The sequence below is a fragment of the Dendrobates tinctorius genome, unplaced genomic scaffold (genome assembly GCF_039654945.1).
Source record: "Dendrobates tinctorius isolate UK_male_01 unplaced genomic scaffold, ASM3965494v1 ptg000111l, whole genome shotgun sequence".
Classification (NCBI taxonomy): Eukaryota; Metazoa; Chordata; class Amphibia; order Anura; family Dendrobatidae; genus Dendrobates; species Dendrobates tinctorius.
The window spans coordinates 29,466,312-29,481,582 of NW_027361779.1; the positions used below are offsets into that span (position 1 = coordinate 29,466,312).

Below are 15,271 nucleotides of genomic sequence, written 5' to 3' on the forward strand. Positions count from 1 at the left end.
AAGTATTTTAGTAATTTATTGGCCCATCACCTTGTAAAAGTATTTAATTCAGCTTTCCAATCAGGTCAATTTCCCAAAGAGATGCTGGAAGAGACTATTGTCGTAATCCCTAAACCAAATTCTGACACTAGCCAAGTTTTTAATTATAGACCTTTATCCCTCATCAACACAGATGTAAAAATTTACGCAAAAATCTTGGCTAATAGACTAAATCAATTTCTCCTGACACTAATTTCCAACGATCAGATAGGCTTCATTAAAGGAAGACAATCCATAGATGGTACGAGAAGGCTCATTAACATAATTAAGCTCATTTCCTCGAAAAACCTCAAAGCCACTGTTATCTCTCTTGATGCTGAGAAAGCGTTTGACCGCCTTAATTGGTCTTATCTCGAAGCAACTCTCAAAAAATTTGGAATGAATTCTCGACTCACGGGAGGTATTATGGCTTTGTACTCTGGCCCTAGAGCGAGGGTATATTCCAACAATCATCTTTCCCCTACGTTTAATATAGCTATTGGGACTAGACAGGGCTGCCCCTTGTCACCATTGCTTTTCGCTTTGGCCATTGAACCTCTGGCCCAATTAATCAGGAATAGTCCAAAGATCTCAGGAATTAAAACCTTGCATAGAGATTTTAAAATATCGTTATGATATAATTCTTACCCTTACCGATCCAGACAACTCTATCACTGCTTTACAAACTCAATGCAGACTTTTTCCAAGGTCTCTTATTTTAAAATAAATGACTCTAAATTATTATTATTATTATTTATTGTTATAGCGCCATTTATTCCATGGCGCTTTACATGTAAGGAGGGGTATACATAAAAAACAAGTACAATAATCTTAAACAATACAAGTCATAACTGGTACAGGAGGAGAGAGGACCCTGCCCGCGAGGGCTCACAATCTACAAGGGATGGGTGATAATACAGTAGGCGAGGGTAGAGCTGGTCGTGCAGCGGTTTGGTCCAAATCCAAAATACTTAGCTTTAACCTGGGAATAGACCAAGGAAAAATTGAGGGCCTCTCGCCTTGGGGTTGGGCTACTGATGGGCTGACATACCTAGGCCTAAAATTTGTCAAAAATATAAACTCTCTTATAAAATTAAACTTTGAGATTCTTACCAAAAAGCTTTTTAATGAATTTCGTATATCTAGAGATGATGGACTCTCTTGGTGGGGAAGAATCATGATGGTTAAATCATACATCTTCCCAAAAATCCTATATCTACTTCGCTCTCTTCCTTTAAAAGTTCCCTCTTCTTCTCTTATAAATCTCCAAGCCTCATTGAATTCCTTTATATGGAATAACAAAAGACCAAGAATAGCAAAAAACATTCTCTACAATCATAAATCTTATGGTGGAGCTTGTTCCCCAAATATCACTGCTTATTACACTGCGAATTTAGTCAAACAAAGCGCATTCTGGTGGCCACATGATAAGACACCAGCTTGGCATGAACTAGAATTGTCTTTTAACAATTATAAACCTCTTCACCTACTAATTCTGAACCAACTCCATAAAAAAATAATTGAAAACTCTCATCCAATTTTTCAAGCTATTTCTGAAGCTTGGAAAAAATTCTCTGCTCCAAAAAGAGGCTCTAATACAGAAGTCACATTAAAAAATTTGACCTTATCAGTTATTTTTCAAGCATCCAATCAGACTATTGACCCCGTTTGGTCTGCACTTGGTCTCAAAAGACTCAAAGATTTATACGATGGTGCTCTTTGTACACCTTATAACAAACTCAAGAATAGATTTCAATCTACTACTCCTGCTTTCTTACAATATGTCATCCTTAAAGACCAACTCCATGAGTTCCTTGCTATTTCACCAAGAATTTCTGAACCAGCAGTTAATCTTATTTGTAATATAGACCATAATATTTTCTGGAGTTTTGAGTATACTTACAAGTGGTGTAATAATAGCTTTGCAGTGGTCAAGACTCAAAATATTATCAAATGGGAAAACGAATTACATAAAATAATTGACCCTCCTGACATTGAACAGACATGCTCCCTCTCGTACGCCTCTACTGTTTACTTATCACTACAAGAGTCCCACTTCAAACTTTTGACGAGATAGTATTATACCCCTGTAAGACTCCATAGAATCAACCCTGACAATTCTCCGCTCTGTTGGAGGGGTTGTGGAAGGCCAGGAAATATTTTGCATATATTTTGGCAATGTCCCAAAATTGTTCCCTTTTGGAGAAAGGTTTCAAATCTTATCGATTTTATCTTAGGAACACGACTTATTTTGTCTCCTCATCTGGCCCTTCTTTCTCTAGACGCTGACAAAATTGACCCTACTAACAGGCTGTTGATTATGCACATTTTCCTAGTTTCCAAACACAATATCGCTTTCCTTTGGAAAAATCCAAAACCTCCACAAATTATCGATATTATAGACAAAATTAGCCTTCATCATTCCTTTGAACTGAAATTTGCACATATGCCTGATCAATTTGCCAAACATGCTAGGAAATGGTCTAAATGGCTGGAGCTGTTCTCTTAAGGTCTTCAACCAGAGTGCTCCTGCCTAGGCCCCTTTGGGGTTAGGTCTTTGGCTTGGAACAAATTTAATATATTATATGCTTAAATACTTACCTTTGTAATAGTTCATTGTATAATATGCTTCTGCATTAACATGTTACATTTTATGTATTCTTTACATTTGGACATTGTTGTCCTTCCTCTTTTCCTTCTTTTCCTTTTCATCTTTCCTTCCCTCCCCTACATCTTCTTCCCCATTTATTAAAACTCCAATAAAACGTTAGGAAAACAATTTACTGGCAATAATCATATTTGTAACTTGATTTTATATCATATTATATCATTATTTTATTGATTGTATTGCCAGCTCTCCTTACCTCTTTCTTTGTGTGGTGGATAACATTTGCTGTGTTTTGCACAGGTGTCAGTAAGGAGATGGACTACAAAGCCAGTGAACAAACCTGGCTTGGGAGGATCAATCAGGTTTTTAATAATGGAGTTGATGGTTTATGCAATGATGGTCAGAGTAATGTGGATTTTGATAATTAAATTAAGCAACTTTTGTCCAAGAGAATAAGACTCTGGTGGAATATGAGATTTCTTGAAAACTATATAACCAAGCAAATTATTCCCAGAGGTCTCCGTATAAAAATTATTCCATCTTATCCGGTGGATGATGAGAATTTTGTTAAAACCTGGGAGGAACTGTGCAATAGTACATCCAAGAGATTTATGGAAATGCTAATTGAATCTCACAAAAAAACATTGATCGAATTAGATAAATGCTTGGATGAACTCTTAAAGCAAGCTAAATCTGAATTATCTGTTGAACGGTTTCAAGAAATGAATGGTAATATGGATAAATATGTGGAAACATTGGTGAAAGATATACAGGAGACCCAGATGAGTAAATATAATTGAGATATGAAGGACTTCCAGACCAACAATGTGTATAGATGGAGGAAATCGAGACAGGATCAACAGTCAGCACGTACTCCATCTACATCGTCAGTCACATCTATGAGTGACATATCTGCCAATTCTTCTTCCTCCTCCTTCAATATGATGACTAGGTTCCGAGCTAGACCAAAGCGAAATCGGGAACAAAGACAATTTCCTTACAAACGTAATAATGATGTTTCACCCAGCAAAGACAGACATGATTTAAAGGTAATTAATTTAAGTGAACATGAATTATCTGAGATTGATCTACATGTACTGTCAAAGGGTTTGCCCTTTTCCCTAAATCAGATTTTCATTTATTTACTGTATTTAAAGATTTACATATATTTGCTAGGACATTGATTTTCAAAAAGCATTTTCATGACCAAACTTTACATAAAATGTTCCCTACAGAAATGGAGCAGGAGGAATTAAGAACCCTTGAAGAATTGGCAGATGAACATGACACTCCTGAAAGTGATAGAATTCCTACATCTATACGCCCCAAATCCAAGAAATTTCCAGCCCTCTCTATATGTGCTAATATGGATTTATTTATCCAAATAGTTTCTAAGGATCTGGAGTCGATCCCAAGGCATACAAAGTATGACAATCTGTCAGGTGAGGAACGTGAATCTTTGGAGAGGATTCAGGGTTGGGATGATTTGGTTATAAAACCTTCAGATAAAGGCGGTAATACAGTTATATGGCCAACTAAACTATATGAAGATGAGGCATTCCGCCAACTGACGAGTCACCAATGTTATAAAAAACTTACTTATAACCCTTCCAGTGGTTTTTGTATGGAACTCAGTAAAATTTTAACACAGGCACAAAAGGATGGTGTGATATCTAAGGATTTATGTACAGCTTTACAAGTTCCAGAACCCGTCATCCCAACGCTATATTTATTGCCAAAGGTTCATAAGGACAAAAATGTCCCGCCTGGCAGGCCCATTGTATCCGGGACAGGGAATTATTTAGAGAAGGCTAACCATTTTGTGGACACTAAATTACAACCATTGGTTGAATGCCTTCCTTCTCATGTGAAGGATACTTCAGATATTCTGAAGAAGATTGATGGGTTGCATATTGATGAAGATGCCATATTGGTGACCTGTGATATAGAATCATTATATACGAATGTATGTCACTCAGATGGGTTAAAAGCAGTATGGTTCTTTTTAGAGTCATCGAACCTTGGGACCAATATGGCATCATTTATCGTTCAGTGATTGGAATTCTCTTTATCTCATAATTTTTTTGTGTTTAAGGGGTCCTTCTACCTACAGCTCCAGGGGACAGCCATGGGTGCGGCATTTGCACCATCGTACGCCAACCTGTTCCTGGGGCTGTGGTAGAGGGACCTCTTTTTGTCGGATTGGCTGTCGTCGGTGGACTGTGTACTTTTTTGGGCACGGTACATCGACGACATCTTTTTGATCTGACAGGGCACTTTGGAATCACTTAATTCATTCATGCTGAGCCTGAATAATAATGATATGAACATATGTTTGACTCATTTGGCAGATTCCAAATCGATTGACTTTCTTGATGTTAAGATTATACGAAATTCCAATAATGTGTTGCAGTCTGATATTTTTCAGAAACCAACATCAGTAAATTCATTACTGCATGCTAAGTCAGCTCACCCGCAATCAGTGATTAAGTCAGTTCCCATCGGCCAGTTCCTCTGCCTGAGGAGAATTTGTTCATCTGATGACATGCTTGAAAAACGGGCACTTGATTTGAAAACAAGGTTTTATGCTCGTGGCTATAGCCACCGTATGGTCAAACGAGCATATTTAAGGGCAAAACACTCGTCACGCAATTCACTGTAATATTCTAATAGGCAAAAAGAAACAACTAGTAAAGTGAGATTCTTTACAAAATACAATGCTCAGGCTGATTACATCAGAGAATGTTTGAGTAAGTCATGGCCTATTTTATGTGCCGATCCAACATTGGCTACCTATTTACCAAGTAGGCCACAAATAACTTTTCGGCGATCAGACAACTTACGTGATCATTTGGTGAAAAGTCACTATGTAACAGCTCAGATACCCACCTTTTTAGACAAATTCCCTAACAAGGATTTTGGGTGCTCTCCATGTGGTAATTGTGTTGCCTGTGTAAATGTAGAGTGGACAAAAACATTCTTTAATCAAGGTGAAACACGTACATTTAATATTAGACACCACATTACATGTACATCTAAAGCGGTGGTGTATTTTGCAGTTTGTCCATGCCGTAAAATATACATCGGTATGACTAAGAGACAATTGAAAATAAGGATCCGAGAACATGTCCTGGGTATCAAGGCAGCGGTGAATGAAAATGATATAAATGCGTTAAAAACAATCCCGAGGCATTTTAAGCAGTATCATAATTGTGACAGTACCAAATTGAAAGTCCGTGGAATTGACATGATATCTACTAACAGTAGGGGTGCCAATGTCAGTCGTAAGCTTGGACAATGTGAGACCAAGTGGATTTGGACCCTTAATACGGTTCAACCACTTGGTCTCAATGAAAATAACAGTTTTGCCCCATTTCTCTGACCTTTTTGAAGAAATTTGTTGCTTTTTCATTTTTATTTTTCACGTGTAGCACCTATTGGAGACAAATTTTATGATATATAATATTACATATATAGGGTACATTTTTTATTTAATGGTTTTATAATTATTTGATGATTTGATAGTGGTGAGTGACCAATAATGGTATATATATATATATATTTTTAAAACAATTTTTTATTAAGTTATTATTAATTGATATATTTTATTTTTGTCTGTCCAGCCTCTGTTTGAAGACTTCCATTGAAGGAGAACTCACCACCTCTCTGTAGAAGCCTCTTCCACTCATTGATCACCCTCACTGTCTGGGAATAGCCTGGTGACAGATTCCCTTTAAAAATGAACTGCTATTATAAAATTACATACAGTTGTGCAAAAAAGTGTTTACCCCCTTCCTGATTTCCTACTAGAGATAGAAGGGACCAACCCCGTGCTCATTGCAGCACGTTCCACTTATTGATCACCTTCACTGTCAAAAAGTTTTTTCTAATACCTAATCTATATCTTTTTCCTTTTCATTTCATTCTATTGACGATCACTGAGCCATGTATGAATCCACCTAACCATAGCCTTGTCAATCCAATGCTTGGTCATTTTTTTCAATAAGGATAGTATGGGATACTTTTTCAAATGCTTTGCTGAAGTCAAGATATACTATATCTACAGTATTTCCATGATCCATCCATTCCATGATATTCCTCACCAACCATTACACCGATGCCTCTATCTTGTGCCAGTCATTACACTGGTTACCCATCCACTCCAGAATTCAATATAAACTTATTACCCTTACTCACAAAGCATTCCACGGCTCAGCACCCCCTACATCTCCTCCCTCGTCTCAGTCTACCAAACTACTTCCTGCCTTCCGTTCAGCTAATGACCTGAGGTTAACATCCTCAATAATCAGAACATCCCACTCACATCTCCAAGACTTTTCACATGTTGCACCAATTTTTTTGAATGCACTACCCAGGTTAGTTTGATTAATCCCCAATTCCCACAGTTTTAAGCGTGCACTAAAAACGCATTTCTTCAGACTGGCCTACCACCTCAACACATTAACTATCCCTGTGCTGCCCATTCAAAATTTTTACCATAACCAGATTCCTTGCATCATGTTCTCAAACGCCTTATGCATTTAATAGCCCTCTGTGTCTGTACTTTTAAGTATTCTGGCTGATAACCGGTTCATGCAATATTACATGAACACCCGATTTCCTACTATATGGCTGGTACAAACAGCGAAAGCAATTGTTACCATCCACCTTTTGTGTCTCCCATATTTCCTTATAGAAAGTAAGATTGCGAGCAGGGCCCTCATTCCTCTTAGTATTTGTTGTTCTATGTGTTTATTGTTATGCTTAATGTCTATTGTCTATACAAATCCCCTCTAAGATATAAAGTGCTGCGGAATATGTTGGCATAATAAAAATATGATTATTATTATTATTATTATTATTATGATCCACCCAGTCAGTGATTTCATCAGAGAAGGAAATTAGATTAGTCTGGCGCGACTTCTTTGCTTCAAACCCATGCTGGCTCTGGTTAAATACTGTATTTTTATCCAAGTACTTACATGCTGTTTAATAATTTGTTCAAAAATCTTTTAGAAGTAAAGGTCACTGGCCTGTATTTTCCTGGCTCCATCTTCTTTCCTTTTTTAAAGACAGGGACAACATTTGCCCTTCTCCAATCTTCTGGGACTTCTGTTCGCTAGGAATTTTCAAAGATTCTGGCTAGTGGTTCTTCAATTCCCTCTGCTAACTCTTTCAGTACCCTAGGCTGTAATTCATCTGGACCAGTAGATTTAAATGAATTTAAATAAGCTAATTGTTCCCTAACCATCTCTCTGTTTATAGATAGTGTGGCTTCTTTTATTCCTTTGATAGCACAGCGAAAATCAGTTGATGTTACATTTGCTTTCTTAGAGAACACAGATACAAAATAGAAATTTAAGTGTGGCCTTCTCAACATCATTTTTTACCACTTCAACCTTTTCAGACTGTAAAAATTCTATAGCAACTTTGACTATTCTTTTGCTTTTGACATAACCTCCGACATTTTTTATTGCTTTTGATCTCCCTTGCAAGCCTCACTTCATTACTTGCTTTAGCTCCGCTAACACCTGCCCTGCAATTACTTCAGCCAGCATAATATTCTTGTTTAGATATACAGTATGCCCCTGTGTTTCCATTTGATATATTGTACATTTCTTTTTTTTCCTTTTTAGCAAGTGTGTAAGTTCTGTCTTCATCCATCCTGGTCGCTTTAAACGCTTCTAATTCTTCCTCTTCTTCAGGATGGTTACTGATTATGCTGTGAGAATTTCAGTAAGCAAAATTTCCCATCCTTTGTAAACATTTCTGTCCATCCAGCTATTAGACCTTTCCGACCTTCTTTGTGAGTTCATAAAAATCTGTCTATATATTGTCCAACTTTAAAGTCTGATTCCTTACAGTTCTTCCTCCTCTTGTAATCCAAAATTCGATCATAGTATGATGGCTGTCTCCTAAATTCCCAGCCAACTTTACCTCCTGAATCAGTTCCTCCCTGTTTATCAGAATTAGGTCCAAGATTGCAGATCCTTTTGTTCTCTCTTCTACCTTTTGAAAGATAAAGTAATCAGCAAGAGAAGATAAGAATTTTCTGGACCAATTACTGTTGCCTGAGACAGATTCCCAACAATATTTGGATAGTTGAAATCTAATAATAACAATTTTTAGTTCTGTAGCACCAATATATTCCGCAGTACTTAAAGGAAATCTATGACCTGACGAAACACTATAAACCTCCAGATTTTGGGTTTAGCAGCAGGTTAGCAGAATTGTAAACCTATCCGGCTCCGGGATCTCGACCCACATTGCATGGAAGAAATTAGCTTTATTCCCCGGCAGCATTCTGGTTTCAGTCACATGCTCAATGGTGGTGCAGATTCAGTCACTCCCCTGTGTATAGAGCATAGCAGCTGTAACCGCGACCCCAACACTGACAGCTCGTTCAGCATTAGTGCCGGCTGTCGGTAACTGAAATCGGAACACTGTCAGAGGTAGTAAAGTCCATCTTCCGCTCGGCAGTGTGGGGCCAATTGCCAGGGCAAAAATCAATTTGAATACTCAAGGGTCTCAAAAAAATATATCATATAACATACCCTAAAACTAATATTTTATTGCTAAAAAACCCACCAGGGTCACACCACAAGTGAACACAAAAAAACAAGACAAAAAAGTCCCTATTGATGTCTCCTGTTTTCACCTTCCTAACCGCGGAGGTTGGCACCCTAGGGGGAACGTTGTGGCGCCCCCGCTCAACGGTGGCTGTCCCTGGGGGCCCTATTGTACCCTGGCACCACCAGTGAAGTCCCTTCCCCGATACTAAGGGGACCCCTATCAAATAACAGAGACAATCCTACGATGAGGAGGACCCTAGAACCCACAAAATATTGCACATATAATAGAACACATCAATACATAAGCGTATAGGGAAACAGTTCTATCCAGACTCATGGCTCAGACATATAGATATAACTGAGAAGACAAAATGCATCATGACTCATCAGCAGCAAACAATGTGTGTCAATCCACCTAATTGTAGCAGCATGTATATTGATTCACAGATATGTATATATAATCCAAGATACCACATCCTCATATATAGAGTTGAGCGACTTTTGGTTTTTTAGGGTCGCGTTTCGTTTCGTGAAACCCGACTTTTCCAAAAGTCGGGTCGAGCAAGATCGTCCGATTATAGGGAAAAGTCGGGGTCGTCCCGAAACACGAAACCCAATGTAAGTCAATGGGGAATAAAAGTCGGCAGTGAGAGGAGGACAGGAAACACACCTACAGTGCCCATTTGAATGCCAAAAGCATCAATTCTTCTTTCTTAAGCTTGTCAACCTTAATTAACTTCATAATACAAGTTACGCACTGAAAAATGGGGGTTATTTGGCTACAAACTGTGGGGGGGGAGGGCTGGCTCCAGGTTTTCATGTGCCCTGGGGGAAAGAGCGCCATTTTAACACATACCACAACTCATCATGCTCCGATACGGCAGAGAAATAGCGGTATAGTCCAATGAAAAATACCTCACTTTTTACATCTCATGACGAGGCCCATCTATTTCTCCATACAGAATCATTGGTCCCATATAATGTTTGAAACAGTATATGATGAGCTCCACATAATGCTACAGTATATGTTGGTCCCCATGGATGAAGCTCCACTGTCTTATGGGCCCAAATAATGCTCCAAACATAATGGGCCCCATTTCTAATGCTCTAGTGTATAATGGGCCCTGTAAATGCTGCTCCAGTGTCTGATGTCCACCTTTGGAATGTTCCAGTGTATGGTGGGCCCCATCTATCATTCTCCAGAGTATAGTGCTCCCCAAAAATTGCTGTCCCAACATTGAAAACAATCAAATAAGTCTCCTCGCTAGGGAATCCCTGTACTTGTCTGGACAGGTGCTGTAGCTTGCTTAACAGCTCGCCAGCCGTTCTCACGCCCAGTATGGATTACACGTGATTGCACAAAGGTGAGAAAGGGTACCGTATCCCCAGATAACATGTATGGATAGCGTACACATTCAAAATATATGTCTCAGGAGGCAGGCTCAGACGGTGTTAGGCCCAGTATGGATTGCACGTGATTGCACAAAGGTTAGAAAGGGTACCGTATCACCGGATAACATGTATGGATAGCGTACACATTCAAAATATATGTCTATACAGCATGAGGCAGGCTCAGACGGTGTTAGGCCCAGTATGGATTGCACGTGATTGCACAAAGGTTAGAAAGGGTACCGTATCCCTGGATAACATGTATGGATAGCGTACACATTCAAAATATATGTCTCAGGAGGCAGGCTCAGACGGTGTTAGTCCCAGTATGGATTGCATGTGATTGCACAAAGGTTAGAAAGGGTACCGTATCACTGGATAACATGTATGGATAGCGTACACATTCAAAATATATGTCTATACAGCATGAGGCAGGCTCAGACGGTGTTAGGCCCAGTATGGATTGCACGTGATTGCACAAAGGTTAGAAAGGGTACCGTATCCCCAGATAACATGTATGGATAGCGTACACATTCAAAATATATGTCTATACAGCATGAGGCAGGCTCAGACGGTGTTAGGCCCAGTATGGATTGCACGTGATTGCACAAAGGTTAGAAAGGGTACCGTATCCCTGGATAACATGTATGGATAGCGTACACATTCAAAATATATGTCTCAGGAGGCAGGCTCAGACGGTGTTAGTCCCAGTATGGATTGCATGTGATTGCACAAAGGTTAGAAAGGGTACCGTATCACTGGATAACATGTATGGATAGCGTACACATTCAAAATATATGTCTATACAGCATGAAGCAGGCTCAGACGGTGTTAGGCCCAGTATGGATTGCACGTGATTGCACAAAGGTTAGAAAGGGTACCGTATCCCCAGATAACATGTATGGATAGCGTACACATTCAAAATATATGTCTCAGGAGGCAGGCTCAGACGGTGTTAGGCCCAGTATGGATTGCACGTGATTACACAAAGGTTAGAAAGGGTACCGTATCCCCGGATAACATGTATGGATAGCGTACACATTCAAAATATATGTCTATACAGCATGAGGCAGGCTCAGACGGTGTTAGGCCCAGTATGGATTGCACGTGATTGCACAAAGGTTAGAAAGGGTACCGTATCCCTGGATAACATGTATGGATAGCGTACACATTCAAAATATATGTCTCAGGAGGCAGGCTCAGACGGTGTTAGGCCCAGTATGGATTGCACGTGATTGCACAAAGGTTAGAAAGGGTACCGTATCACCGGATAACATGTATGGATAGCGTACACATTCAAAATATATGTCTATACAGCATGAGGCAGGCTCAGATGGTGTTAGGCCCAGTATGGATTGCACGTGATTGCACAAAGGTTAGAAAGGGTACCGTATCACCGGATAACATGTATGGATAGTGTACACATTCAAAATATATGTCTATACAGCATGAGGCAGGCTCAGACGGTGTTAGGCCCAGTATGGATTGCACGTGATTGCACAAAGGTTAGAAAGGGTACCGTATCCCCAGATAACATGTATGGATAGCGTACACATTCAAAATATATGTCTCAGGAGGCAGGCTCAGACAGTGTTAGGCCCAGTATGGATTGCACGTGATTGCACAAAGGTTAGAAAGGGTACCGTATCCCCGGATAACATGTATGGATAGCGTACACATTCAAAATGTATGTCTATACAGCATGAGGCAGGCTCAGACGGTGTTAGGCCCAGTATGGATTGCACGTGATTGCACAAAGGTTAGAAAGGGTACCGTATCCCTGGATAACATGTATGGATAGCGTACACATTCAAAATATATGTCTCAGGAGGCAGGCTCAGACGGTGTTAGGCCCAGTATGGATTGCACGTGATTGCACAAAGGTTAGAAAGGGTACCGTATCACCGGATAACATGTATGGATAGCGTACACATTCAAAATATATGTCTATACAGCATGAGGCAGGCTCAGACGGTGTTAGGCCCAGTATGGATTGCACGTGATTGCACAAAGGTTAGAAAGGGTACCGTATCCCCGGATAACATGTATGGATAGCGTACACATTCAAAATATATGTCTATACAGCATGAGGCAGGCTCAGATGGTGTTAGGCCCAGTATGGATTGCACGTGATTGCACAAAGGTTAGAAAGGGTACCGTATCACCGGATAACATGTATGGATAGCGTACACATTCAAAATATATGTCTATACAGCATGAGGCAGGCTCAGACGGTGTTAGGCCCAGTATGGATTGCACATGATTGCACAAAGGTTAGAAAGGGTACCGTATCACCGGAAAACATGTATGGATAGCGTACACATTCAAAATATATGTCTATACAGCATGAGGCAGGCTCAGACGGTGTTAGGCCCAGTATGGATTGCACGTGATTGCACAAAGGTTAGAAAGGGTACCGTATCCCCGGATAACATGTATGGATAGCGTACACATTCAAAATATATGTCTATACATCAGGAGGCAGGCTCAGACGGTGTCAGGCACAGTATGGATTTGACGGCCCAGATTACACAGCGGAGGAGCAGGGAGAGGTAAAGATTGCAAATGCTGGGGCCCTGCCCAAGCAAGGGGGGCCCACTCGTGGGCGTCGGTACTGGCACTGGGCCCCTCATAGTACAGCGGTGTGTCTGACGGCGGGTGTGCACCACCACCGTCAGAGACACTTGATTGCACTATGAGGGACCCTGTGCCAGTGCCCGCGCCCAAGAGTCGGCCTACCCACCTGTCCAGGGCAACGGCACTCGCACGGTGTCGTGCGCTAGGTGGTGACCCCGGCCATGGGGGGGGAGGCAGCACAGTTAGGGAGTTTTAGAAAGTGGCATATGTTGATGTTGGACATTCAGCTGATGCAAAAGGCGAAATAGGTGAAGTACCAGGAAGAGGTGGACCAAAGCAAGCCATTTTTCTGTCACCCTATGTGTCATCAGGGGAAGGTGGGACAAAATCCTTGGAAACCCATGCGTGGTTCATTTTAATGAAGGTTAGATCATCCACATTTTGGGTTGACAGACGGGTCCTTTTTTCTGTCAGGATTGATCCAGCTGCACTGAAGACTCTTTCCGATAGCACACTTGCAGCTGGGTAAGCGAGCTCCTGTAAGGCATATTGGGCCAATTCAGGCCAGGTGTCCAGTTTAGCGGCCCAATAGTCAAAGGGGAATGACCTGTGTGGGAGAACATCGATATGGGAGGAAAAGTAGTTTGTAACCATAGTTGACAACTGCTGTCTCCTGTCACTTTCCATCGATGCAGTATTACCAGTTGTGTGAGCGGTATTTGAAAAATCAGTCCACAACATTGTCATGAAACCCCTGTCTCCAACGCCACTTCTGCTGTGTGCACCACGAACACCTCTGCCAAGCTGCCCCCGGCCCATACGGCTCGTGTGAGAACCATCACCGCTGCTGTGTGCTGGGAATGCCTCAAGCAACCGACTTACCAGAGTTGCTTGTTTATTAGCCAATATTAGGTCAAGGTTCTCCTGTGGCATGATGTTTTGTAATTTGCCTTTATAGCGTGGATCCAGGATGCTGGCCAACCAGTAGTCGTCATCGTTCATCATTTTGGCAATGCGGGGGTCCCTTTTTAGGATCCGCAAGGCATAATCTGACATGTGGGCCAATGTTCCCGGTGTCAATGATGCACTGCGAGTGCTGGGTGGAGGAGCACTTTCTGGCAAATCCACATCCCTCCAGTCACGCACAAACCCTGTACCAGACCTTGCCACGCCAACATTTTCACTTGCCCCACGAGATGCATCCTCCTCCCCTAAGTAATCATCCCCATCATCATCCTCCTCCTCCTCTTCTTCCTCCACCTCGTCCAGGAGAGGTCCCTGAGCAGACAATGGCTGAATGTCATCAAGGATTCCCTCCTCCTCTTCCTCCTCATCAACATTGGCTGCAGACGCCTGCTCCTTAAGGTGCGTCAAAGTTTGCATGAGCAGACGCATAAGTGGGATGCTCATGCTTAGGATGGCGTCGTCTGCGCTTACCAGCTGTGTGCATTCCTCAAAACACTGAAGGACTTTACAAAGGTCTTTCAGCTTCGACCACTGCACACCTGTCAACTCCATGTCTGCTCTCAAAGTGCCTGGCCGTGTATCCTCCCACAAATGCATTATGGCCTGCCTCTGCTCGCACAGCCGCTCCACCATGTGCAGGGTGGAGTTCCACCTTGTTGCAATGTCGATAATGAGGCGGTGGTTGGGAAGGTGGAGCAATCGCTGCAGCTTCTGCATACGAACGGAGTGTACAGGCGACCGGCGGATGTGCGCGCACAGTCTTCGCACCTTATGGAGCAGGGCTGTTAACTCCGGATAATTTTTGAGGAAGCACTGCACCACCAGGTTCAAGGTGTGAGCCAAGCAAGGTATGTGGCTGAGTTTTGAAAGGGCTCTGGCTGCCACAAAATTACGGCCGTTATCACTAACTACCTTGCCTGCCTCAAGATGTACACTGCCCAGCCATGACTCAGTTTGTCGCTTCAAGTACTCGGCCAGCACCTTGGCGGTGTGTCTGTCGCCCAAACACATCATCTGCAACACAGCCTGCTGACGCTTTCCACTAGCTGCTCGATAGGGGGACACATCGTGTGCAACAGTGGCAGCTGCAGATGGAGTGCTCGTATGACTGCGCTCTGTGGACGAGCTTTCGCTTCTGGAG

General features: G+C 41.6%; 1 long non-coding RNA gene across 1 annotated transcript in view; it reads right to left on the bottom strand.

The window, feature by feature from the left end:
* LOC141100946 (uncharacterized) overlaps nt 1-15,271 on the bottom strand; it is a 208,591-nt gene that overhangs the window by 48,810 nt on the left and 144,510 nt on the right. The window contains exons 2-3 of the long non-coding RNA XR_012234823.1: nt 6,010-6,060; nt 5,516-5,575 (exon numbers count right to left, since the gene is read on the bottom strand). This is a non-coding gene — a long non-coding RNA (uncharacterized lncRNA). The remainder of the gene's footprint in view (nt 1-5,515; nt 5,576-6,009; nt 6,061-15,271) is intronic.